The sequence below is a fragment of a genome, unplaced genomic scaffold (assembly GCF_019419815.1).
Source record: "Pyrus x bretschneideri cultivar Hongxiangsu unplaced genomic scaffold, Pyrus_bretschneideri_v1 Contig56, whole genome shotgun sequence".
NCBI lineage: Eukaryota > Viridiplantae > Streptophyta > Magnoliopsida > Rosales > Rosaceae > Pyrus > Pyrus x bretschneideri.
In genome coordinates this window covers 1,131,567-1,152,700 of record NW_025999794.1, presented here as the reverse complement: position 1 = coordinate 1,152,700, position 21,134 = coordinate 1,131,567, and positions in this window count along the sequence as shown.

Below are 21,134 nucleotides of genomic sequence, written 5' to 3'. Positions count from 1 at the left end.
TGGAGAGTAATTAGTTTACCCTTTCACATAGAGAGATTACCCGAATGGGTGTCGGGGAATTAATTTACCCTCTCACACTAGAGAGCAATTAGTTTACCTTCTCGCATTGGAGATCTTACCCAAATGGATGTGGCAGGATTGGTTTACCCTCTCGCACTGAAGAGCATGAAAGTCGTTGTCATGAGTGCAACTGAGGAAAGCTGGACTGTTAGACAACTGAAATAATCCTCTGCCTATGAGGTCTCATTTGGCGATCTTCTTGAGACTTTGAACTGCTTGTGGAGCCCACGTAAGGGTGTAAGTTTGAAGCGTAGTGAGTTGCTTCTGGACCTTCTCCAAGTATTACGCCATCCTTAGATGTTTCATTGTGTGTTCTTCTAAGCCTTGGTTGGTGGTCAGTTGAGATTTTGAATGAATTGCAAGCTTCTTCACTGTTAAGTCTTTCGCCAGTAGAGGCTGCTAGTAAAGTCTAGTATTCTACTCCGTCTTTTGATGCTTTGAAGTGTCGTGGGCTTGGTCGGCACGGTTAGGAGCTGCAAGGCAAGATCAGCACAGTTGGGAGCTGTGGTGCAAGATCGGCATGGCTAGGAACCATAGTAACAGATCAAGGGCAGCTAGAAGCTGCAGAGCAGGTTTCGGCATAACTAGGATTCGTGGTGCAAGATAGGTGCGGTTGTGAGTCGCAAAGTAGGTAAGTTCAGCTGTGAGCGCAGAGCTAAGGTTGGCTTCGACCAGGTTATGTGTAATAAAAGGAATTGGACCACTAGGTCCGTGGTGCTTGGCTACTGGCGATGTGCTACCCCAGTATTGAATCTTCTGAAATGATGAGAACGAAACCTGCCCCTGGTTCTTGGTAGTTGGGTTGGTGTGTCCTTCTGGTACCCATCTGCCCCCGGTGAGCCATTAGGCTAAGTGGCTACTTACTTGTCATGCATGCTTTCAATGATGTAGTACTTTCCCCAGGCCAGGGTCAAGCTTCACATGTATGTTTACATCGCACCGCACACTCACCTTAGATCCATTGTAGGTGCCAGTCATGTCTTAGGTTGCAATAGGCAACCAGGACTTGTATGTGATGCGCTTAGCACCAGTCTTCATGTGATTGTAGTACTAGAGCATATATTATGATTACACCCAGTCCTGTTCATGTTTGAATTCCTCTGCATGAACTCATGTTTTAGCATAGATTGATGAGCACCCAATTTTCTTATGCTATGAATTGAGATATCATGACTTGTGTGTTTCTAGCATTATTGTTGATTTCCAATTGATTTCATACTTATACGTAGTATGATTTTCTGAAAACTATACATGTTTTACGGCGAGGGGTTAGTATGTTCAGAAAATAAATGTGTTTTATAAACCTTTGTTTTTGCCACTCACCCTTATGTTTTTCGCCCCTCCAGGACTTAGCTAAATTCTCTATGGCGAACGAGGAATCTCCGGTGGTTCTGGCATATCCCTAAATAATTGTAGGAACTTATATCCGGTTGTGTAATAAGTACCTTAACTAGATTCGACTTCTCTAATTATGTCGTACTGTCATCTATGCTCTGACTATTTATGTTTATGGGTTCTTCCCACTACTACTTACTCTATGTATTAGTTTAAATAAATGTTAGCTTTGGTTTAAATTTATCCATATTTTATACATCACATTCCTTTTGGCTATGTCACCTTCAGGTGTCGGCAGCATACCTTGACTCCGGTCGAGGTGTGTCAACTTAGATTTATATTTAACCGTCAATTGTCATTTAAGCTTTATTCTTTTACTGAATTTTATTTTTCAAATTTTCTTTTTTGAAAACATGGTCTTTTAGCAGGTGTAGAAAATGAACAGTATGGATCATTGATTTCAAATTTCAATTTTTACGGTTAACTGAAATATGAGTCGATGTTATATTGTTTCTAAAGACATTATAAACTCCGAGCAATATTTTCACTAACGATAAAACTCTTGACGTAATATCAACTATGAACCGTTCAACTTCCTGCATCCTTTAAAAGATCATATTTTCAAAAAAGAAAATCTGAAAAACTAAAATTTGGTGAGAAGAATGGAGCATAAATGTTATCCACATTCAATCGTTAAATTTTGATCTATTGTTTATGTGATTATAGTAGCGAATTTTGAAGTTGAGTCTTTCACGAAAGTTGTAAAGCTTGTCATTATGAGCGTTTATATATATTCATGCTTCTAAATTAATTAATATTTATGTGACTATGTGGTATGTATATACTAATTTAGCATTATATTTTTCATTTGATTATTTTTTTTAAAAATATATTTTCTTCAACAGGTAGCAGGTCGGGCCGTATTACCCGTTAATATTAACTGGTTGAGTTCGAGTTAGGTCATATTACCTGTTCATTTTAACGATGTTGCACGACACTACTCGTTAAGATCAATATGACGCAAACATGAGAAACTAAACAGTAACCAAAATTATATAAACAAAAAATTATTGAACTTTTCGGTTCGGTTTTGTTAAGAAAATTTCGTATTATTATTATTATTATTATTATTATAATAGTTAAATTTTGTATTTCTAGGAATTAAATTTATTTTTGTTAATGTTAAAATTATAGTTAATAAGTAAAATTTATTTTTTTGTGGCCAATTAGGAGCGACCCACATCTCTATTATTATTATTATTACAAAAAATTATAGAACCTTTCAGTTCGGGTTTGGTAAGAAAACCTAGTAGTTATCAAACTTTTATTATTATTATTATTATAAAGGTAAATTTCATATTTCATATTTCTAGAAATTAAATTTATTTTTGTTAATTTTAGAATTATAATTATAGTTAATTAGTAAAATTTATTTTTTTGTGGCCAATCTGGAAGGACCCACATCTCTATTATTATTATTATAGTAGTTATGTCACATCCCGACCCGGACGGGACCACTTCCCGGGCTCGAATCCACCGTAGCATGATATTGCCCGCTTTGGGCCACCAGCACACCCTCACGGTTTTGTTTCCAGGAACTCACACAAGAACTTCCCAGTGGGTCACCCATCATGGGAGTGCTCCGCGCATTACTCGCTTAACTTCGGAGTTCCAACGGAACCCTAAGCCAGTGAGCTCTCAAAAGGCCTCGTGCTAGGTAGAGATGGTGAATATACATATAAGGCTTACAAGATGCACTCCCCTGGACGATGTGGGATGTTACAATCCACCCTCCTTAGCGGCCCGACGTCCTCGTTGGCTCACCTTCAGCCAGGGATTGGCTATGATACCAAATTGTCACATCCCGGCCTGGGCGGGACCACTTCTCGGGCTCGACTCTACCGTAGCACAATATTGTCAGCTTTGGGCCCCCAGCACACCCTCACGGTTTTGTTTCTGGGAACTCACACGAGAACTTCCCAGTGGGTCACCCATCATGGGAGTGCTCTTGCGCACTACTCGCTTAACTTCGGAGTTCCAACGGAACCCTAAGCCAGTGAGCTCTCAAAAGGCCTCGTGCTAGGTAGAGATGGTGAATATACATATAAGGCTTACAAGATGCACTCCCCTGGCGATGTGGGATGTTACAATCCACCCCCCTTAGGGGCCCGACGTCCTCGTCAGCACACCTTCAGCCAGGGATTGGCTTTGATACCAAATTGTCACATCCCGACCTGGGCTGGACCACTTCCCGGGCTCGACTCCACCGTAGCACAATATTGTCAGCTTTGGGCCCCCAGCACACCCTCACGGCTTTGTTTCTGGGAACTCAGACGAGAACTTCCCAGTGGGTCACCCATCATGGGAGTGCTCTCGTGCGCTACTCGCTTAACTTCGGAGTTCCAACAGAACCCGAAGCCAGTGAGCTCTCAAAAGGCCTCGTGCTAGGTAGAGATAGGAATATACATATAATGCTTACAAGATGCACTCCCCTGTGCGATGTGGGATGTTACAAGTTAAATTTCATATTTCATATTTCTAGAAATTAAATTTATTTTTGTTAATTTTAGAATTATAATTATAGTTAGTTAGTAAAATTTATTTTTTCGTGGCCAATCTGGAGCGAACCACATCTCTACAACCTCGACCTAGTTCCTGTGCGCATCCTTCCAACACCTTTTCGACATGCTCCAATGATGAAAGTCATCACCACCGCCACTGTTTGGTTCCTCTTGCCATGACGAACAAAGCCTAGCGAAACTTAATCCTATTTGGCCACGTCTTCAATAGGTTGAGTTCAACAGTCTTCGATCTTAACGACGAACACGTCGTCTCCGTCCACCTCGAAGTCAACTACTACCCTCAGTTAGTAGCTCTCGACCCCAGGAAGTTGACCCTGGGCCTTGATTGCTCGTTGGAGCAGCCATGACGGCACAACAAAACTACACCATGCCGGTGATTTGCAGCATTTGTTATGATTTTCCCCGATTTCCATCCAGTATAAAAAATACTTCCCTCGTTGTAATCTACCTTCTAGTAAATTTGAGCAATTTTAATGACTGTTGAAAATTCTGGCAAGGCGGGGCTGCATGGCCCTGAATACACTTTGACAGTCTGTTTGATGTGATTTCGTTGTTTGAGCCTAGTTTTGTAAATGGCCACCACATAGCTGTTGTAGTAAACGAAGATCCAACCGTTGGATGATCACAAAATTATAATAAGCTAATGTATGTATTCTTTAGGAAAACTAACGAAAAAGGCTTGAAAACTTTTGAGTTTTAACAATAAGGACAAAATAAAGGGTTCTAGGATTAACTTTTTAGTGTAAAAATGTGGTTATTAGTTAAAGTGAACAGTTCCGGGAGCTTTTCATTAAAGTTCCCTATTTTTTTAGGACCTTAGAAATTCATGAATTAGTAATCTGATGTTTGGATCTTTCTAATTGATTTACACAGGGTTTTTTACCCTACTGCTGACCAAGTTGAACGAGGGTTGACCTTTGTTTAACATGCTCTAAACCATTCTTAAATGGTTAAGTTAATATTACTAGGGCCCTATAGAGCTAAGTGGGCCTACTTCGGTTAATGGGTCATCCTAGGGAATGTACATCTCAGTTTGTGTGCAGGTGGCACCTTATCGAGATTCACTTGTTTATTGAACTCCTAGGTGAGATAAATGATATGTGTATTTTCTCACAATGTAAATCATGTGTCTAGAGGTGGGATGTAGGATGTTTGACACAAGTTGCATGGTATGTGATGTGACCACACCATGTAGTAGTGTGGTACATGGAAAGTCTTGTCTAGTTAATCCGCATTGGGGGATCTTAAGCATTTTAGGGGCGGCTCCACTTGGTTAATCTACCTCGAAAGGCCACTACCTACCTAGTTACATTAGATTCATAGGTGGTCCTACTTTGTTAATTCACCTTGAGGGACCACACTATCAAATGAATACCTATGGTTTCGCCTGGTTTGGGGACCATACACATTCTAGACTTGGATTTTATTAAGTGGTTTGGAATCCCTTTCCCAAATTGATTTCATTGACTGGTCTGGAACCATTATGCTGAAGTTCTGTTAAGTTGTCTAGAAAACCTGCTTTGCCTTGATTTCATTAAATGGTCCAGAATCGTGTTTTGTTCAGATTCAATGAGTGGTCCATAAACCCTTTCCAATTCGGTTTTATTTTGCGGTCTAGAACCATGTTCCATTGGGGATCTGCTAAGTGGTTCGGATCCCCTACTCCATCTTGATTCCATTGAGTGAATATGAATAGTGTTTTGTTCAGATTTCATTGAGTGGTCGGAAATCTCTTCCTGTGTTAGTTGCGTTAAGTGGTCCGAACCATGTACCGCTAGGTTTCCATTGTGTTGTCCAAATACTCGATTCATCTTGATTCCATTAAGTGGTCCGAAATTTTGGTCTGTTCAAATTTTGTTGAGTGGTCGCGAATCATGTTTTATTCAAATTTGGTTGAGTGGTCCAGGTATCGTATTCTATTCAGATTCCCATGTCAGTTTTATTGAGTGGTAGGCACCGTGTTCCACTAGGGTTCTATTGAGTGGTCTAGGTACCTAACTTTGTCTTGATTTCGTTGAGTGGTCCGAAATCATGTTCAGTTCGATTCCTTTTTGCAATTCGATTCCATAGAGTTGATCTAGAATTAGATCCCTAGAAATATTTTCGGTTCCTTTGAGTCGGTCTAGAATGTGAAAATATAAGAGTTGTAGGCTTCAGCTGAACTATGTCATTCTAGCCTTAATTTTCAGCATGTTTATGAACGAAAGATTTGATAATCTTTGTGAATCGATTTAGAAAGGAGGATGGATGTTTATGTGATTACTTCGGGACCTAGTTAGTTTATTTATGATTTTATAAAGTATGAATGATTTTGATCTGATTAGTTGATCAATGTGGTTAAAGATTAATGTTGTGCGTCGTTGGTTCATGGGAATGTTATATGTTGTTGATTGTGGTTTGTTGTTGGGTAATGTTGCGACTATGTGGATGACGAAATGATGATTCTAGTTGGCGTATGTTTTTTTTATATAGTCTGGAACCTAGTGAGTCATGCTCGTTGAATTCCTTTCAGGGATTATGGAACTCTAAGTTCTTGCTGGTTAATGCCATAAGAAATGTTAGATTTATCAATTGTGAACTACAAATAGCTTGATCCCCTATTAGGTATGTAGGGAATCTAACAGGAATGTTAGTTGTAGCCATGTGATAAAAGAAAAAATTACTACGCTATTGTCCCGTTGATTTGGTTTTGGTCATATCTCGAAAGTGAGGCCTGACAGTTAGATAGGTACATTCTAGCATCATGTGTTGGTCCCAGAGGTATCTCGGGATCAAGGAATGAAATATTAATCTTATTTTTTTAGTTGTAGCTTATTATTTCATTTGGGTTGTAAGTTTGTAACCTATTATTTTGGTTTTTGGATGTAACTTTCAGTTTCGCTAGTTGCCGTCTATTTCAAGTTTCAACTTGAACTTAGCTTATTTTTTTATTTATTATTCCTTTTAAATTTTGAAATTACATTGTCACGCCCCGATCCAGACATACGTCCAGGATCGACACGTGATGTCATCCAAATACTCGTATAACTCACCTACCCTGTCTCAGGAATATGGCAATCACAATTCGAGAATCAATTTGCAAAGAAATCTTTCGTTTACCTTACGGCTGCATCTAAACTCCTCATTAGACTGCCTATGTACCCTCAAATAAGGATTAAGCCATTCGTATTTCATTTCCACAAACCAGACATTTATTCTACTAAGTTCAAGCAGAGAAGCATAACATTCCTCAATCATTTATTATAACCTGACAACAGGTAATTCCTAGACTTAGGCTACATAACCAACCCCCATGAAAACATGATTTCTCTCCCATCCAACATATAAATCATTATGTCTCATCACGATATCGCAATTCACAACACACATTATATTTAAGAGCCGACGAAACACAAAACCATTCTCTAGCCGCATTAATTAATTAATTTGATCAAAGTAATAACAATCATTCCCATATCTTCTAAATTCATGCCTTACGAAATCATAATCAAATCATAGAAAATCCCGAAGGAGTCACTCAGATGTCCAACATCTTTTCTAACTCAATTCACAAGACTCTCGAAACCATTGACAAAAAAAATATATATATATAAAACTAAGGCTAGAGTGACATAGTTAGGCCAAGCCTACTTCTCCAAACAATGGGATTTTAGGCCACTCCACGAAATTCAACAACCTCGGGTTCCGGACCACTCAATGGAACCAAACCAAGTATGATCGCCTAAAAATGTACCATGTACAACCAATCATCATCACCTCTAGAATGTGTATGGTCCCCCATTGTGGATATACAAAGCAAGACCATCCATGTACCACAACTACGTGGTGCAATCTCATCATCACACATTAAACATAATTATACACATACCTACTATTGATTCCATATATCAACCAGCATCCAACTATATGGAACACAACACAAGGAATTCCCTTAATTACTAATTCTACTAAAAATCTAATAAAGTACCCAACTCATCTCCTGACTTCCATCTTCATCTCATGCTAGGTAGTAATGCCAAGTTCACATAGGTATTCAGTTAGCAAGCATATCCAAATAATTATCAAACAATATTTAGATCCTATAATTGTCATAACATTCATCATAATTATCATTCACATTATTAAAAAGTTAATCAAACACACACACACACACACACATATATATATATATATATATCACAACATCAATACACAAGCTAAATCATAGTTAATTAGCATAGGTCTATGGCTAAATATATAAAATTCACATTTCAATAGAAATAATAATTATAATACCAATTCATATTCGCAAATGATACTAATATAAGAAATTAAGATAATAACCATATCACATATGTTAAAGTTTGGTGACGTTCTAACGACCGGATCGTCGATCCACACTTTTACCAATTAACGTATCGTAGAAAATTTAATTTAGGTTCCAACCATCAACTTATGTCATACAATTACCAAAACTGAGCTCAAGGCATATAATTTAGCCTAAGAGTGACATCGACGGCCCCCTGGCCACGTGCCGCCGCGGGTGGCGGTCGGCCACCCCGACTCGCCGGAAAAATCCAACTATTTCCAAAAATTACCAAAATTTATAGGAATGAAGATCTCAATGAGTAGAGTAAACTTTATACCTGCAGCCAAGGCCAATTTGGCTGGAAAACACCCCAAACTGGCCACGAACCGCCGGAACCTTAAGGTGTGTGTGCTTCGAATTCGGCTTCAAATCGACTCCGACGCCTCCAACACCGCTTGGACTTTGTTCCTGGGGTTGAGGGGAGCCTTTTGGTGGTGGTCATGGATGGTGAAACTTGCCGGAGCAACCGGGAAAAGGGATAAAGCCGCTGGAACACCCGTGGGTTTGTGGCTTCGAACTAGAAAAATGGGAAAAAAATTGGGAAATCTAACACTACAAAGATGTAGGGCTCATCAAGGGCTTTCCATGGACACCAAGATCACCCAAAACAGAGTTCAGATGAAGGAGATATGGCTAGGTCAAAAGTGGAGTATCACGAGTCAAAAATGACCCAACTGGGGTCTTTCTCCTTCCCCCTCCTTGCCCTCCTCTGAATGGGCTGTTTCCCTTTCCATAAAATCTGATTGGTTCCCTTTTTTCCCTTCCCTTTAACCGGATTTGGATCCTCTCCGGAGCCTAAGGAGAGGATCCTCCTGACTAACACACATAGGCCGTTGAATTTTCATCCAACGGCTATAATTATTATAACATTAAAGGAACCCTCCTATTTGTAACCATTAGATAAAAATCCAACGGTCCATGTATGTTGGTCAGGATGATCCTCTTCTTGGGCTCAGGAGAGGATCCAAATCCCCTTTAACCCACATGTGGGAATTAAATAATTCCCACAATCTATAGTTCACAATTTCAAACGTCCGTAACTATACCGTTATAATTCGGACTTGCAAACGGCTTTCGCCTATGCGTTCGTGGGTTCGAGATCTATTCGAAAACGTTACTTGTGACTTCAAAAGGTCCACGAGTAAATAATAATTTTCCAAGCTTCACTGTTCGTAACTAGTTTAATTGAGATCTAGTTTCAAATAAATTAGTATACTTTCTCGAAAAATAATATAAAATCTCAATAATACAAATACGTAGATTATAACAGTGTAATCCGGGAACGAGATTTCACATGCATAAAACTTTGGCACTCAAATTCAAACTCCCAGACTCGCATAAAAATTACACTAAATTTGGCACTCAAAGTCACTTAAATATGGGCTGAAATTAGGAGGGCCCAAATAATTTGGCTTAATAAACAAGGTCCAATCCAATTTTTTAGTTCACCAAAGAAACAGAAACCAATCCAATTTTTCAATATATCAAAATTTTCAGGTTCATTTCAGTTTGATGATTTAGTTAACCGAAATTTCGGTTCGATTCAATTTCGGTGTGATTACCAAACTGAAAAACCAGATCTACTTAAAACTCTTAGAACATTTGCTGATTCTTGTATTTTTGGTACAAATTAATGTTTTATCCGACCACACTAAATAAAATAATTAAACAACATTAATTTCTGGGGTCTAAAGAAGGATGCATCCAACATTAGGTCTGTCAATTTCTTACATGACCCATCAACTCAACACAAAATTAATAGGTTTCTGGTTGACACGTTAATAAATCGGGTCATTATTGGGTAACCCGATAAACACATGTTAATATAACGGATTGGTCCATGTATACACTTGGGTAAGCCGTGACACGATTAAAAGAAATATTAATTTAATATTTTAAACTGCTAATAAAACATATTTTTAAACTACTCATGACACACCCCAACCTAAATCGAGGCATGCTGGCCATCACATGAGGGTGACGATCTTGGATTGGAAGGATAAGGTTCTTAGAAATAAAACTGCGCACATGGCTAATTGTCACATCCTGACCCGGGCCCCCACCACATCTCGGGCTCGACTCCACCGTAGTACGATATTATCCGCTTTGGGCCCCGACCATAACCTCATGGTTTTGTTTCTGGGAACTCACGCGAGAACTTCCCAATGGGTCACCCATTCTGGGATTGCTCTCACATGAACTCACTTAACTTCGGAATTCCGATGGAACCGAAGCTAGTGAGCTCCAAAAAGGCCTTGTGCTAGGTAGAGATGGGAATATACATATAAGGCTTACAAGATCCACTCACCTGAGCGATGTGGGATGTTACAATCCACTCCCCTTAGGGGCCCAACGTCTTTGTCGGCACACTCGCACCACACAACAAACTGGCTCTGATACCAAATTGTCAGGTCCTGGCCCAGGTCCCTACCACATCCGGGGCTTGACTCCACCGTAGCACGATATTTTCCGCTTTGGGCCCCAACCACGCACTCACGATTTTGTTTCTAGGAACTCATGTAAGAACTTCCCAATGAGTCACTTATCTTGGGATTGCTCTCACGCGAACTTGCTTAACTTTGGAGTTCCGATGGAACCCGAAGCTAGTGAGCTCCTAAAAGGCCTCGTGCTAGGTAGAGATGGGAATATACATATAAGACTTACAGGATCCACTTCCTTAGGCGATGTGGGATGTTACAACCCATGTATACACGTGGGTAGCATATATTTACGTAGCAATGTGGTAGTACAATTCTATAAAATATATCTTTCTTATGGAGAATTTTGATCTAGACTCTTGGGTTTTGAATTTCTTAGACCAAACATCTAAGGCATTTATAGATTTTGATCAAACTACTTTTCTATAGTTTTAATTAATTTACAAATTAATTTCAAATTCCACAAAGTGTTAATATAATTAATTTACTAACTAAATCCAATATATAACAAATTTCTAAAATCTTGCAAAAGAAGATATTGTTAATTTATGCCCCATTAATTCCATATATTTCAAAATAATAATAAAAAAAAGGAATAAAATTTCTATATTGGTGGAAAAAAGACGATTTTTTTTTTACAAAAAAAAAAAAAAAAAAATCAAACGATAAACGTACCAATGTGCGCACGCGCGCGCACACACACACACACATATATTAAAAAATTAGTGTACCAGTAATTTGGTACATTATCAGTACGTTATGCAATCCAAATTTCTTTACAAAATAAGTATTTTGATATGTTATTTATTTTTTCTTTAGATATGTGCCAAGCTACTAATACGTTTATATTATCATAATTTTAGTATGCAAAAAGCTAACAGCAAGTTATGTGTAATCCTAAAACCTATCGGTACGTTTCAAGCCAATACAGGAACATTTCAATTCAACATGGGTGCATTTCAATTTAGTAACCATAAATTTTAATTCGGTATGAATACGTTTTAATTTAGCATAGGTATGTTTCAATTTGAGAATAAATTGTGTTGATACATGTCAATGCTTATTTTTTTTTAAACGATGGTACATTTCAATTCAATCATACTTGAATTCCTAAAGACGAAAAAAATAAATGAAAAAACCATTAACAACAATAGTAACAGTGATGAAGAAAAAGGTATAACATGACCTTTTAATTTTAATTTCAATTTTCTATTTTTTTAATGGGTCAGGTCATTTTACCTGTTAATTTTAACAAGTAAAATGACCCGACCCATGAAGAACCTATTAAGATAATAGGTATCACACACCACTACCCGTTAAGATAACATGTATTACATGAAAACAACACAAACACAATAAACACAATCTATTTGTTCGGCCTATCTAGCATCCACCCAAACTTGTATGGAGCTGCCAATTTTTTCCCTGAACTTTAGTTTTAGCCAATCACTCCTTGAACTTTTTAAATTGACCAATTTCCCCGCTGAACTTTTATAATTGGCCAATTTCTCCCGGAACTTCAATTTCCTCCCTAAACCTTAAACCCTCAAATTCAAACAAAAAGTGTACGTAGTGAACTAGTGGAAGAGAAGAAAAAAAATATATATGTTGTCCACATTAGGTGTCACATCCTGGACCGGGTCCCCACCACATCCCAGGCCCAACTCCACCGTAGCATGATATTGTCCGCTTTGGGTTCTGTTTCTGGGAATTCACACAAGAACTTCCTAGTGGGTCATGCATCCTGGGATTGCTCTTGCGCGAACTCGCTTAACTTCAGAGTTCCTATGGAACCCGAAGCCAGTGAGCTCTCAAAAGGCCTCATGCTAGATAGAGATGGGAATATACATATAAGACTTACATGATCCATTCCCCTGGGCAATGTGGGATGTTACATTAGGGATAAAATTACTTTTTGCAATTATAAAATTAAAGTTTAGGGGGAAGTTGGTCAATTATAAAAGTTCATGAGGGTAATTGCCTAAAATTAAAGTTCATAGGGGAAGTTGGCAACTCCTTACAAGTTCAAGGAAGAATCGACAAATACCTCTAATAAAAAAGAATATCTAAAATTTAATATAATTTTTTTTATGTATTGCCAATATATAGTCTTATGACTCTTATTATCTTGGGAAATTGATAGAAATCGGCCATTTTCTTAATCTTGGGACCAAAATAGAATTTTTTGAATATGCACAAGATATGCACATGCCATGCGGTAAGACAGAAATAGGATTTTCTTTTACAGATGAAGAAACCAAATTGCCCTCTCACATAAATGGGTTAATTGTCCAACCCAGTCAGCATTTGCACCTTCTCCGAAAATCTCTCTCGCCCTACCCCTAGCTTGAAGAACCATAACCCCCAAATGGAGTGACCCTTTTACTATCCAGTTTCCGAGCACCAGCCAACTTTCTAATCCCTTCTATAAGTTTGGCAACCAAAGCAAGTTTGTCATTTATCGATTCAAACAATTGCAAGGGAAAAAAAATGGCATTTTGAATTCAAATTTCATTATTTGAACTTAGGTTTTCTCAATTTAGGAATTTAGGATTTTGGGTGCGATTTAGTGTTTTGTACAGTTAATTTGGGGGAAGTTAACAAACTAGGCTTTAGGGTTGTGTCATTGCATGTATTTTAAAATTACTTTTGTTCATGGTTTTTTTTTATATATTCATTTGTGCTACTATGTACTTAGTATGTGATTGTGCTTTTGATAATGGGATGTGCGTATTGTGTACATACTTTGTGCATGAGTTTTTGATATTGGGCTGAGCAAATTCTAGACAAGTTGAGGGTCTATGTTTAATTAATAATATAAAAATATAGGTGTGTGCACATTTATGTACCTGCACAACTACTAAACTTATTATTACCACAAATTGGCACAATAACCAAAGTAAATAATTAAAAAAAAAACCCCGAGCATGCAAGCACACCGTCAATCATGATTGCCCACCAAACCCTAGCATTGGGTTTAGCACAATCTGGACAACCCAACCGATGCACATTATACGCACATCATGGGCATCATGCACATGTCATACACATGATATGAAAAATTTATCCAGAATTTCTTAATTAATTATCATAATACAGGGCTTTTAAATTGGAGTAACTAAAGTTTTGATATTTTGTGATGTTATTTTAAGCATAACTAAAAGCATACAATGGGTGTTTGAGCGTGCATCTGTGTGTTGGAAATGTGCCCTAAAGCCGATCATATGATGATACTTTACGAACATTTCACATGTTAAACTAATCTAGTTTAATATAAAGGGCAAAGATTATTGTTTAAAGCCATCTCATATAAATGTTACATGCTTAAACGATAAGTCCAAGGAATATGTAATTGGGAGAATGTGATCTAAAGAAGTTAGATTCATGAGACCATTATCTTTTGTATACATATCCTAAATGTTCCTAATCATAGGATTGCCAATTAGGCATTGACAGTCTGTTAAGATTAGTACGTGCCATGTCTTCTCTTAGAGAGAGTCACTGGTCTCGAGTCATTGATGTGACTGACACGAAGACAAGCATGTAAGTGCTCAATAGAGAATGAGTCCATTAAACGCAATCAACAAAGAGTTCTCATACTTATGTCATATGAAAACTCATGGTAGGGATAATGCTAAATACTCCTTTGACCTGAGGCATCATAGTTGTCTTCTGGTTAGGTCATTGATCTTTGACTATGTCAAAGTCATTCCGTCAAAGGGTGTCCACAACATAGTTGGGGTTAAGCCACTTAGCCATGGAGGCAAGTGAATGCACAACAAGGGATCTCTAACTTTCAAACCGTAATCATATAAGTAAGAGAATTACATTAGATAGTAGACATGAATAAACTATCAAATCAAACAATATGGTCAAGAGTATTGTATTAGAGAAAGACCATATCGCATTGTAATCCCAAACTGAGTAGGTTCTCCACCTCTTCTTATTTGCTTGGGAAGCCATGACATATTGCTAGGTGTCACTCATGGTTTGTGAAAGCCCTAAAGGTGTATAATCACTAAAGGGAGAATTGAAAGGTAAGTTTCAATTCACAATCGATTTGAAGAGTTCTAATCGCCCACTACCTCGCTAAAAGGAACCTAATGGATCGTACACCGTGTAAGGTAAGGATTGAAGAAACAACGGAGATGAGAAAGGATAATTAAATGATTTAATTATTTATGGCTAGGATTAATTAATATGTTAATTAATCAAACGAATAAGTTCGTTTTAGACCTTAGGCTAGTTTGGGCCTTAAGGCCTAATGGGCTTCGAATGTCAATTCTAATAACTCATGTTGTATGATAACTTGACAACACAAAGGGCATGAAAGCCCAATGAACCCACATGGCTGGCCATAGAAAGTATAAGACAGAATTAGTTTTAATTTCAATTATGCCACTCAATGTAAGTGGCTATAGAAAGGAAATTATAAACCATTCCCTCATTAAGGGGTTTTCTAGAGAGAAAAGAGAAAAACACAAAAAGCTCTATCTTCTCTTAGGAGGCCGGCCACCCTAGGAAGAATGACTAGCATCCATCTCTTCCTAGATCACTCATCTCTTCCTCAATGCTCCCCTTGGTGTGGAAACTTAGAGGTACCCTTTATTGGGAACTTGGAGAATCCATTCCTTCATCCATATCCAAGAAGTCATGAAGCTAAGAAACAAAGTTCCTCTATCCACATCCATGGAGCCAAGGAGCAAGGAGACTAAGGAAAGAAGGCCCTCACATGGGTGAATATCCTTTGCTAAGCAACGAGGTGCTTCAAAGGTATAAAAGTTTCTCAACTCTTTTCTTTAAGATTTGAGTTGAGTCATGGTTCACCACAACTACTAGGCCTTGAATTTAATGGGTAAAGTTTTGTTTTTGAGTGCATACAAGCATGATTCCGCCTTTGATTGTTAATTGCATGCATAGATGTTGCTTAAATGAACTTGTTTTCACAAATTATTCCTTCATTGTGGAGTGAGTACTGTCAAGGGTGTGCTTTCAATAGGTGAACTAATGCATGAGTGGGAAAATGGAGGCAAAAAGGACATGTGTGGGACTATGTGTTGTGCGCCTAGGGACTCTCTTAAACACTTGCCGCCAAAATGACTCTATAAGACTCAGGGATAAGACAAGGTAGATATAGGGTTTAGCGATAGATAAGGTAGATATAGGCTCCTAAATTTGATTTGCACACTTGCATGGTAATGATGACACATTGGGTGCTGTCTATTACTACCATAAATAGATGATTTTTTGAAATTATGTAAGCTCATTGATGGCTAGTTTTTCAGGGTCCTTGATGATTTTTTGCAAAAATGGATAATAGAAAGGCCATATAATTAGGAAGAAAAAAGTACATGAGAAAAGTAAAGGAAAAGAAAAGGATGTGTTGGAATTTAAATGCTACTATTACAAGAAAATTAAACTAAAATAAACAAACTTAGTCTACCTATATTTTACGACATACTTCCTGATGTCATCTGCATGAATTACAGATGTTGAATTTTTCATGGTCAACGAAATTATAATGTAATTGGACTGTGAAAGAACATGTGGACTTCCACAATTGTTGCATGCATCCATGGCAGCATTATTTCCCTATCCACCCAAAGACCTGAAAAACACCGCTAAACCATATCTCTACATTCCATTATGCTCAACCATCTTGATTTGTGATGGTTGAGAAAATATAGAAGCCTGAGGCCTTCTTGCTTCAAATCGCCCTGTAGCACACCAAGATCACACCGTACACGTATGTTGCTACTTCATGACCCTTTGAGATCACCTTCTTCAGAGCCTCAATTCCGGCTTCTTTCTTATTATCTTCGAAGAAGTATGTCATCCCTAGCATGAACTAAGTAGGTTGAACATGTCATCCCTAGCATGAACTAAGTAGGTTGAACTAAGCGGTCATCTTGGCTGATTTGGTTAAAGCCTTCAAATTCCCTAATGTTGATGTGTTTGAATGTGCGGTCGTCTTGGCCGATTTGGTTGAACTTCTTGCACACCATCTTTGTTGAAAACAAGTCCTTAAAAGATCGGGAAGCAACGACAAGAAGTTCGTCCGGAAGAGATTGTATAGGCAATGAGGTGGTTCTGGCTTCCTCATCTTTTTGAACTTGTGGGTTTGAAATAAAATAGTACAAACCCTTAACAAGACAACTTAAATAGATGGTTTATATGTTAAACAAGAAGGAGAAGAGATATGACTCAAAGAGTGAGAACAATTATACATTAAAATTGAACTGCTTTGACAAGAAAGAGATTTGATGAATATATAAAGATGAAATACCCTTTGAATACAATTGTTCAGTTATATTCAACAGTCATATCCTTTAGAATTAATTAATTAAACAATTATATTATTTCTTTATTAATTAACTAATCTATTTCATTACAATCATATGTATATTAGTATAACAATGTTATGGTGTACCTTCACACATAATTACACATATTATGAAAACCATGTTATCATAATCATATTCCAACACAAATACATGACTTATAAATTCACTAATTATAGAATAATGGTCAATTGTTGGTTATGTATACAAATCCATGTACAAATACATGATATGTGCACCCTATGCACATGATATCCACACAATATGCACATCGTATGCACACTATATGCACATGATATGTAAAAAACTCCTTGGCCAGGTAGCTGCTTATGGCATTTCTAAGACATATTAGCATGAAAAATTTTAATCAAATAGGAGACATGGAGTTTTAAAGTATATTTGAAAATTTTAGAATTGAGTCGATTATATCATAAGAACAAAACTTCTTTACGAGCTTTATGTTTAAAAAAAATTACCGCATTAAATTTGAATTAAAAAATTAAAGTCATGATTCAAAACTATATTACTATGAGATTTTCTTTCAACATAATTAGATCTTCCTCTAAATTGTGTAGAAGAAAAAAGGAATTGAATTTTATATGGTAAAAGATAAAGCTGGGTTAAAAAAAACAAAAAAACAAAAAAGATGTAAAACCTAGCAATTTTCGAACCCATGTCTAGTGAAACTATCAAACTATACTCACCAACTGACATGACGCTCAATATTGTTTAAACTTGCACACAATTTATATATGCTAGAAAAATTCTAGTATGGGCCTGGATCAACCCAAGCCTTTTATGTGGCTCTGCCATTGATCACATACATAAGGTTGATAATCTATACGATATGTTGGAAATGAAGTAGCAGGAGGGACAAAAAAGGAGCGGTGATCACGTGACACACCCTGACCAGAGTTGAAGCATGTTGGCCGTCACCTGAAGGTGACGTAACCAAAAGTGTAAATGATGTAAAAATATGAATAAATTAAAACCAAAACTAGAACTTATTTAAACTAATAAAGTGAGTGTGCAGTAGTGGGTAGAACCCATAGAGTACAAATATTCAAAGCATAGATGACAAAAGAGTGTGCAGTGTAAACTAATTAAAGTGCTTAATACACAACCAAGAAAAGACCCTACATTTATTTAGATATGTCAAAATCCATTGGAGTTTCCTCGTATGCCATAGAGAATTTAGCTATCTAAGACCTAGAGGGGTGAAAAACAGAAGGTGAGTGGGCACAAAAACAAAGGCTTATAAAACACATTTATTTTCCGAACATACTAACCCCTTACTGGAAATCATATATAGTTTTCAGAAAATCATACTATGTATAAGTATGAAAACAACTTTAAATAATCAATAAAGCCAGACTCCACCGAACTACAATATCTCAATAACAATAATGCTAGAAATACGCCAAACTACAATATGTCAACAATAGCATAATGAAAACAGGTTGCTCATTAATCTACGTTAGCACACGAGTTCAGGCAGATAGTTTATGACATGAACAAGACTATGGTGTAATGTATAAGTACACTCTAGTGCTACAATCATGTGAAGACTAGCGATAATCGCGGTCATCTACAAGTCGAAGGTGCCTAATGCAACCTGTAGGACAAGACTAGCACCTACTTGGATTCAAGGCAAGCATGCGGTACAGAGGTGAACATAACGTGAAAGACTAGCCCTGGCCCTAGGCGAGCACTCACACGGGGGTGTAGTAATGATAAGCAGACTACACAAATATAACCATGCCGTAACAATTCAATAATTTCTAATCAACATAGTAAGCTTACCTGAGCATCATGTAGGATTATTTTAGTGTTTCACGGCATTATAACATTTCTTATAATATATTATAATTGCAGGCATTGAATAAATCAATTCAAACACATTTGTGGAAACTATAAAGTTTATATATATACAAAAAAAAAATGCCCACTCACTAGTACGTGGTCGAATCGTAGCCTCCTAGCCTCTCTTGACCTCGTACGTCCTTAGGATAATTTTCACCTATATGTGAAATAACTAAACTAATAAATTAAATAGGACATATTCAAAAAGGCTAGGTAAATCTCTCATACTTTACTCAAACAGATGGTTTGAATATACGAAAATGATATACACGAAGTCATGGACCTTTACATGTCAAGCACTCGCTGGTAGTTGGCCGGACGCGCCCTCACGCGCCGCCTAGCCCACAAACACACACGCGCCCACGCCCAGGCCACGCACCTGATAGAGACTGACGAACGTTAGGAATATTCGGTTAAATAGTAATGATGTTATCTGACGCTGTTAAAATATTCTATCAACTTTGATGGAATATTCTTTGTCTTCTCCAGTGAGTTTGTCATTCACTGCTGCCGTCTAGTTAGCCGGTTTTTGGAAAATCTTGTCGGAAACTGTGAAAATTTTCGAACTTTATATGGATTTGAAACTCTTAAGGAGTAGAACAATTCTATAACTTTTGGAAGTCTAAAAATGGACGGGAAATGGCCTGAAAATGCCTCAAAAGTCTTGGCCTAAAACTCGACTCCTCAAACTCGCTTGTTTCGACATCAACTCGACTCCAAACCTAGTCTAGACCTTAGGTCAGTGAGAAGAGGAACACAACATGCACAAAGTGCATTAAGTCGACCGTGAGATATCCTACTGAGAGCATCTGCTACAGTATTTGCACGACCAAGATGGTATTCAATAGTGCAGTCATAATCGCTGGATCAACTCCATCGCTGCAGGAGATTGAGTTCTTTCAGAGTGAAGATATACTTAAGGCTTTTGTGGCTGGGGAATTCGACACGTTTCCTTATAAAGATAGTGCCGTCAAATTTTCAAAGTGAAAATGATAGCTGCCAATTCAAGATCATGAGTAGGATAGTTCATCTCATGGAACTTTAACTATCGCGAAACATACACGATCACATTCCCATGCTGCATCAGCACACCGTGCAGAACATTCAGAGAAGTGCCGCTGTAGATCTCGAAATTCCGATTGTCATCAGAAAGTGCCAGAGCAGGTGCATAAGTGAGATAGTTCTTCAACTGTTGAAAACTTCGTTCATAGTCATCACTCCATTCAAAATTCTCTTTTCCTGGTCAACCTTGTTAGAGGCAGGGCTATTATGGAGAAATCTTTCACAAATCGTGGATAATAGCCTGTAAGACCAAGAAAACTCTGAACTTCAGTGACAGTCTGACGTTGCTCCCAGTTTTCCACTGCTGTTACTTTATGAGGATCTATGAGAACACCCTGAGCTGATATCACGTGCCTCAAGAATGACACCTGATCCAGCCATAACTGACATGTACTAAATTTAGCATACATTTGATTCTCCCTTAGCTTTTTCAAAACTAGACATAAATGTCTAACATGGTCAGCCTCACTCTTAGAATACACCAGAATGTCATCAATGAAGACGGTTATGATCCTGTCAAGGTACGGACGGAATACCTGATTCATCAAGTCCATAAAAGCTACTGGAGCATTAGTCAACCCGAATGGCATCCTAAGAAACTCATAATGACCATATTGAGTTCGGAAGGTTGTTTTCAGAACATCCTTACTTTTGATCTTCAGCTGGTAATAACCGCACCTTAGATCAATTTTCGAGAAAGCACAAGTACCACGAAGTTGATAAAAAAGATCATCGATACGAGGCAACGGATAACTAGTTTTTAATTGTCACCCGATTCAGCTGTCTGTAATCGATACATAGCCTTAAGGTTTCGTTTTTCTTCCTTACAAACAAGACTGGAGCTCCCTAAGGGGAAGTGCTCGGCTGAGTAAACCCTATTTCAACAAGTTCTTGCAATTGATTTTTTAATTCCCTTAACTCCGTGTGAGCCATACGATAAAAAGTTAGAGAAATAGGATCGGTACCTAGAATTAGGTCGATAGTGAACTCTTCACAATCCGGTGGTAGACCAAGTAAGTTGTCGGGAAAAACATCTTGAAAGTGTCTGACTACTCGAACGTCTTCTACACAACTAGGAGTCTCCTCAGTCATTACTACATAAGCT